The 7,900-nt window shown below is 40.5% G+C and overlaps 1 long non-coding RNA gene across 3 annotated transcripts; it reads right to left on the bottom strand.

The window, feature by feature from the left end:
- Nucleotides 1–2,450: 2,450 nt before the first annotated feature.
- On the bottom strand, nucleotides 2,451–7,808 carry LOC108512874 (uncharacterized). Of its 3 annotated transcripts, none has more exons than XR_001880726.1 (3): nucleotides 6,943–7,808; nucleotides 4,355–4,515; nucleotides 2,451–2,490 (listed from the first exon to the last, which is right to left on the bottom strand). It is a non-coding gene; the product is annotated as an uncharacterized LOC108512874 (long non-coding RNA). The 3 variants fall into 3 exon arrangements; XR_001880725.1 differs by lacking the exon at nucleotides 2,451–2,490 and having other exon boundaries at nucleotides 3,345–4,515; nucleotides 6,943–7,126; nucleotides 7,406–7,808; XR_001880724.1 differs by lacking the exon at nucleotides 2,451–2,490 and having other exon boundaries at nucleotides 3,345–4,515.
- Between the last annotated feature and the right edge of the window lie 92 nt (nucleotides 7,809–7,900).

The raw sequence follows: 7,900 nt of genomic DNA, 5'->3' as shown, positions 1-7,900 counted from the left end.
GAGAATCTATTCTGTGCTTCTCTCCTTACTTCTGGTGATGGCTTGGTGTTCTTTGGCTTGTAGATGTATTACTCATCTTAACCAATGACATCTGCAACAACCCTATTTCCAAATAAGTGCATATTCTGAGATTCCAGGTAGACATGAATTTGGAAAGAAACTATTTAACTGACTACACATTCTAAGCCATTTACCCTCAGAAACAGCACAGTTAATTAGAACACAGCTAACATGGCCGGGGGTGCATGTTTTATTCCATGTATTGGGCAAATCATTTAAATTGATTATATGCTGACAGTTATGTACCTACTGCTATGGTTTGAATATTTGTCCCCTCCAAAGCTCATGTTGAAATTAAATTGCCATTGTAACAGTATTAAGAGGTAGGATCTCAGAGAGGTGATTAGGCCATGAGCGCTTAGTTGTCACAGCGGGGGATTAAGGCCATTTAAAAAGGGTGAGTTTGTGCCTCTTTGGTTTTCTGCTCTTCCAACACGAGGACATAGAGTTCCTCTCTCTTTACCTTTTTGCCATTTGTTAACACAGCAAGAAGGCCTTTGCCAGATGCCAGCACCTTGATAATGAATTTCCTAGCCTCCAGACTGTGAGCCAGTAACTTTCTGTTCATCATAAATTACCCCATCTGTGGTATTCTAGTACAGCAGCACAAAAAGGACTAAGAGACCTATCTTGAAATGTTACCCAGTTAATTCAAGAGGGATCTGGGCGATAACTTGAATGGAATAGCATATTCCACTCCTAAAGGTTGTATCTTTGTATGTTAAGGCTACTATAATAAAATACCATAGACTGGATAGTTTATAAACCGAAATTTATTTCTCATAGTTCTGGAGGGTGAGAAGTTCAAGATCAAGGCACCAGCAGATTTGATGTTGGGTAAGGACCTCTTGCTGGTTCACAGATCGTGCCTTCTCACTGTGTCCTCACATGGTGGAAGGGGCTAGCTACCTCTACAGGGTCTTTTTTATGTGGGCACTAATTCTAGTCACAAAGGCTCAACCCTCATGATATAATCACCTACAAAAGTCCCACACCTCCAAATACCATCACCTTGGGGGTTAGGATTTCAACATATGGATTTAGTGGGGACACAAACATTCAACCATAGTAGGTTACAAAAGAACTCAAAGTACATGTCCATCTTGTAGTTGGTTAGTAGGTGGTTTTCCTATATGAAGCATGGGGCACATTGATGAAGCAACTGATAGTGAAGGTGATTGGACCATGAAGGATTGTATAAATCATGACAATGTTTTCTTTTTGAGAAATGGACAATAAAATGTCTTCTCTGGCTATCATTCTATTGCTGATGAGACAAATTTTGATACTTTGCTTTTTTTTTTTTTTTTTTTGCTATGGTACTTGGTGAAATAGTGACTCACTTTTATTGGCGTGTGCATGTGTACTAAAGATGAAAATGATGAACAACAATTTGAGTTTGTATAGAACTTCCTTTCTGGAACCTTTATTTTTGGCAGGTATGTGAAAGGGGTGGGGGAAATATACGATACCAAACAAAATTTTGGCAAAGGAACAACAACCCTAATCATAAATTTTTAGGCATTTCGGTGATTTTTGATATGAATATTTAAAAACATGTTACCTAAGCTAATGTTCAGATATGTACACATTGCTTTTTACTTAACTAGAAGATTTTAACTTTTTTCTTTGTTTATATTTCACGTATATCAGTAAAGACTCAAAATGACTTAAAAATCAGTAAGAAAGGTTTTAAAAAAATTACTGGTAAGGGGGCTAGAGAGAAGCCACTCAGATATTGTGTGTGTGTTTGGCTGGTGCCATCTTTCGTTAGGGAAACTTGGCAAACTACAAAATCTTAAGAGTCTGCATTCTATCTGACCTAGCAATTCCACTTTTAGGAATTTATCTTACTGATATAATCAAGGGTGAGGCCAAATATTTAGATATATTCACTGTGTTTAGCTATGTTGCACAATTGTTTATAACGGTTAAGAATTGAAAACAATTTCAACATTCAACGGGGGAAGTTGGTTAAATGACAGCATATCCGTTTTGTGTATACCATGCAATTGTTTAAAATGATGTTGCAGAATACTATATGATTCTATTAAAGATGTTCAATAGATGCCGTTAAATTTGGAGAGATGAATGACAAATATTATGTGTAGAATAAACCTCTTTTTTTTCTTTTTCTTTTTCTTTTTTTTTTTGACACGGAGTTTTGCTCTTGTTGCCCAGGCTGGAGTGCAATGGTGTGATCTCGGTTCACCGCTACCTCTACCTCCCGGGTTCAAATGATTCTCTTGCCTCAGCCTCCTGAGTAGCTGGGATTACAGGCATGAGCCACCATGCCCGGCTAATTTTGTATTTTTAGTAGAGATGGGGTTTCTGCCATGTTGGCCAGGCTGGTCTCAAACTCCCAACCTCAGGTGATCCACCTGCCTTGGCCTCCCAAAGTGCTGGGATTACAGGCTTGAGCCATCACGCCTGTAAAAGTTGAATAAGCCACTTTTTAAAATGTATATATATATGCATTGGGAAATGGCAAACTATCAAGAACTAAATGTGGTCAGTGAAAAGGACAGATCATTTCATTTTCTTCTTTTCTCTTATATGTATTTAACACATTTCATATAGCAAATATATTTTACATTTGTGAAGAGAAAATAAGTTGCTTTTATTTTTTTAAGTAGGTAAGGAAATGAGTACAATGAGAAAATGATACAAGAAAGTTAAAATGAATCTTGAGGTTACTTCTAAAAATGCAAGCAATAAGATTCTGTACAGATGGGCCACACATTTTGCACTAGGCTTTTGAGAGCCAACAGAAAGAGGGAAACAGAATCAATGACAGTATTTACAGTATCTGTGATAAGAATAATCTGTTAATCAACAACTTAAAAGTAAATACAATGGCAGATTTCACTGGAGTTTTACCTACATGTAGGCTGAAAATAAAATGCTGAAGGTCAATAGAAAGTTAAATACTAGTTTACCTTTATAAAAAGGTGGCCATAAAGTCTGGAAACATAGACAATGTTATTTTATTTTGTACAGACTTAAGTAAATTATATTATAGTATATATTGATTTTACACATTGAACTCCCTGATTACTTACTTCTTCTGCGGTATGCTAAAGGTATAGGTTTATTCAGGAGAAATCAGAAGGAGAAATCAACTGAGGCAACACATTGCAGCTGCTTTTGCTTTTGCTTGGATTGGGAAAAATGTTGTATCAATGCACCATGCTTTGTAACATCAGCATTGCTACAAGGACAACACATTTCACATATCATGTAATGTCACTGAACATATCATGTAATGTCACTAAACATATTAGGTAATAACAACAAACCATTTATTAGGTATATTTGCTGTTTCCAGATTTTTATGGCCAACCTGTAAAGCTGTCTAATATTGTTATAGGCATGCCCTCTTGAAATTCCACAGGTTCGCTTTAGCTTTTCTAGGAAACAATAAAGTTCCTTAAATTTCCTTTGACCCAGATATAGTATAACTTCAAAGGAAGGAGATTTTTTTCACATTTATGATTTCATTTTGGTTTTATACAAGTAAATTTTGGAAGACTATGTTTCTTTGCCTCTAGAAGGGTGAAACAGCTACCTGATTTTTGGTAGTTACATGCATGCACTCTATGCAGCTACCTGATGACAAAAGTGATCTTTGCTGCATTCGCCCCAGCACTTATTTTGCCAGTCCAGTCATAGTGACATGTTGTATGTCATTTCTAAGAGCACATATTAAGAGACCTTTTAAAAAGAGGAAGCTTCATGAAATATTTCACTTTCTAAAGGCATTATTGGATGAAATCTTCAGAGACCAGCTAATGCTCAATTTAAAAGTTTTCTTAGAAAATGTTCAACCATGCAATCCTGTTATCATCAATACATTTTAATTTATATGAAAACAATGAGTTTCTCAAAATTAAGGTAAGGTTCTTACACTTCATCCAAATGGCTTGATAAGAAAAAAATGCAAACCATGAATAGTTTCAAGGAAGATAGAGAAATAATCATAATGGTTGTAAGCTCTTTGTAGTCAGGAATGATGCTTCTTTTCTAGCAGTACTACAGGTGGAACATATTCAATAATATTAAAAGATTATTTGATGGTAATACTGATTTACCATGATGTTTTTCTTCTAAGTTGTTTAATATTCATAAATCAATGCTGTGTGTTACAGGACAGTTTTTAATAAGTTTAGTCTGGGTATATATAGACTGATTTTGCCATTAAGTACTGACTAGACTGAGAAAATAAGTACTTCTTTTGCATGTGGGGGACCAAGAAACACCTTTGTCATTACATAACCATACAAGGTACACATACTTTTAACTTGTCAAATAGTCAGTGCATTTCCCTCCTAAAGATATTTATTCTTCGATGGTGTATCTGAGATAGGATGTCCTGGATGTCCTGTTTTTTTCCATAGATTTCATCCAAGATATCAGAAATCTGTCTCTTTCAAAGTTTACCAAGTGAATATTTTTCTGCAAGGCAAGTAAATTAAACACAGGGAAGAAAGGAAAACAATTATCATTAAAGAGTATTGCCATTCTACTGAAAAATTATTTCCTTTCAAAGTAGACATAAGTATTTTAAGAAGTGAATGGTAACTAATGGAGGAAATCAGCATGTGTTCAGGTAGAAGTACAGCAATCCTGGGCACCATCCCCTTGCCACCGGGCATACCTCGTCTAACCAGTGATAGAGCTGAACCACATGGTCCCCGTCAAAAGTTATAGTTAGTTTAATCCCTGCTCCTCGAGAGGCTAAGGCAGCAGGATTGCTTGAGTCTAGGAGTCTGAGGCCAGCCTGGGCAACATAGACCCTGTCTCTAAAAAAAATTTATGGTTATATGTTTATGTGTGTGTCTCTGTGTGCATGTGTGTGTATGTGTATTTGCAGTCTCCTCTGTTATCCAGGCTGGAGTCCAATGGTGCCATCAAAGTTCAATGTAACCGCAAATTCCTATGCTTAAGCTATTCTCTCACCTCAGCCTCCCAAGTAGCTAGGACTACAGGCATGCCCCACCATGCCTATTTTTTTGTTTTCTGGAAAGACAGGGTCTCACTATGTTGCCCAGGCTGGTCTCAAACTCCTGGTCTCAACGATCCTCTTGCCTCAGCCTGTAACCCAAAGTCCTGGGATTACAGGCATGAGCCTAGAATTTATTAAGCCTTTTATTTTTAACATGAATGCTTTTCTTTTATAAAATTTATATAGGTCAGCAAGTATACATTCCTTGGTACAATTATTTGGTTAATGTTTGTCTCCCCTTTCATGGCAACAAAGACTGTACTGTTTTGCTTACCAATGTATTCACGGGGGCTGACATTATTGTAGGTGCTCAGTATATAGAATGTTTGTAAGAGAATATATGAGAATGCAGAACGAAATGGATGGAAGACAGGGCTATAGAAATGGAATGAAAAAGTAAACCATGACCTCTTCAAAAGTTTACATATCTGCTGTTGAGGCTATTGTTGATGTTGGAGCCATTTAAAGCCATTTTGAAGCGGGACATGCTTGCTAAGGAAATTGCCATTATACGTTGGCCCAATGAAAAAAAAAATAAATTGAAGTACTGTGGTATCTTTACTGTTCTATGTAAGTTCCCAGGGTTTGGCTATTTATTTGGTAAAAGCAGCTTACAGTATCCTAACTTGTTATTTATACATCGCTCCTACCCCATGGTCTAGGCTTGAGTCCTTGATAACCATCCTTTTCCTCAAGATGAAATTTCATATGAAACACACTTGAGCCGACCGGCGCGTTGGCACACGCCTGTAATCCCAGCACTTTGGGAGGCCGAGGTGGGCCGATCATTTGAGGTCAGGAGTAAACCGGCCTGGCCAACATGGTGAAATCCTGCCTCTATTAAAAGTACAAAAATGAGCTGGGTGTGGTGGTGGGTGCCCGTAATCCCAGCTACTCGGGAGGCTGAGGCAGGAGAATTGCTTAAGCCCAGGAGGTGGATGTTGCAGTGAGCAGAGATCGCGCCATTGCACTCCATCCCAGAAGACAGTGCAAGACTCCGTATCAAAACAAAACAAAACAAAACAAAACCAACCAACAAACAAAAAAAACACTTGAGCCACGGGCCAGACATATCAACCCAAACACTGATTGATTACAAACCTCATATGTGACACATAACAATAGGATCTCTCGCTTTCTCCTTTGCAAGTACCGGACTCCTTTCTCTTCCTACCAGACTGCTCTTTGGGCATTTCACCAGTTCTTTTGCCAACAGCATCTCTAAATTGGGATTGCATCTTTGTAATAGACTAAACTTTTGTGAAACTGCCACGTATCTGGAATATAGGTGAATTGTATTACTGTTGTCCCCAGTGTTTCTTTTTTCTTTTTGAGACAAGGTTTCACTCTGTCGCCCAGGCTGGAGTAAGTACAGTAGCTCAATTTCAGTTTACTGCAACCTCCGCCTTCCAGGTTCCAGTGATTCTCTTGCCTCAGCCTCCCAAGTAGCTGGGACTACAGGCGCACACCACCATGCCCAGCTAATTTTGTTATTTTTTTTTTTTTTGTAGAGACAAGGTTTCACCATGTTGGCCAGGCTGGTCTTGAACTCCTGACCTCAAGTGATCCACCCGCTTTGGCCTCCCAAAGTGCTGAGATTACAGGAGTGAGCCACCGCGCCTGGCCATCCCCAGTGTTTCTAAAGGTGTCCACTGTGATCCAAATTTCAAAGGTTTGTATTTTTTCTTAGATAACGTGATAACTTAAATTCTGCTTTTTTAGCTTTCTTGTCTCAGTGTACTGGACAATTTGCATTATTTCACGGAGGGCTCAACACTGTCAGTCAGCCAACAACGTCTCATGCCCAGGATATACCACTACTTGAAACTTTCTTTTCTACTTGGTCTGTTAGGTTCTCAGGACAAGGGATTGCAGACCTGAGGTGATCTGAATGTCCTTGGAAAGAATCCATCCTCAAAAGGCCTTCCTGGTTCAAATGCCAGGTTATGGAAATTCTTCCACTAGAAGTGTTATTCCTTTGGATTCAAGCGGTACTGTGCCAGTGTTCTGCATTTCACATTTAAGGGGGGCAGACACATGAAGTCACCTTTCTGAGGTTTTCTGCAAAAGATTAGCTGTGGATCAGATCAGGTCTAGGGCAAGTATAAAAACACTAGTGACCTTGAGGAGGAGGAAGCTCTGGGATTCGGCGCGGTAGGGAAAAGTGGAAGAGGACAAACTTTAAAAAAATCCGTTACTGGGTATCGGTGTCTTTCAGATTACAAGCTTTTAACAACTGGTGCTCAGAGACTCTTCTTGCTATGCTCCCTCGCGTCCACCCTCCAGCCTCCCCCAAGCCCGCCTTTCTTCCGCAGCCCCGCGCCGGTCTTCAATCCCCACCTCTTCAGAAGGGCGCCGGCGGCTGCTGCGGACCTCCTTCCCCGCCTCTCCCACTGCGCAGCCCCGCGGGCCGGCGCCGCGCTTCCTACAGTCCTACGAAGGGGAGTAAAGCAGAAGACTAGCGCACTCTCCCTCAATCGTCACCCTCTAGCTTTCTTCCCCCCAGTGCCCAAGGCTTTCGGTCACCTCTCCATAAATAATAAAAACCAGAGCCCAGAACCTGAAAAGGCAACCGCTGATCGGTCCCGTTCGCTTCCCCGCCAGTGAAAAGCAATCTTTTTCAGCGCCAACGCTCTATGTCATGCAGTCCGATCTCGGCTGACACACCCGTGCCGCTGTCCCCGCGCCGGGCCCTCGAGTCCTGTCACCTCGGGCCGCCTGCGCCTGGCTCTGGGGCCTGGGCCTCTCCCCTACTCCCGCCCTCGGACCTCGCCGCCCCGCCTCCAGCCCGCACCACAGCGGCCGCCATTGGTGCGGGTCCTCCCCAGAGCGGCG

This window comes from Rhinopithecus bieti, unplaced genomic scaffold (assembly GCF_001698545.2).
Source record: "Rhinopithecus bieti isolate Rb0 unplaced genomic scaffold, ASM169854v2 scaffold_31076, whole genome shotgun sequence".
NCBI lineage: Eukaryota > Metazoa > Chordata > Mammalia > Primates > Cercopithecidae > Rhinopithecus > Rhinopithecus bieti.
The sequence above is the reverse complement of the archived record's forward strand: the minus strand, read 5'-3'. Positions and strand labels throughout refer to the sequence as shown.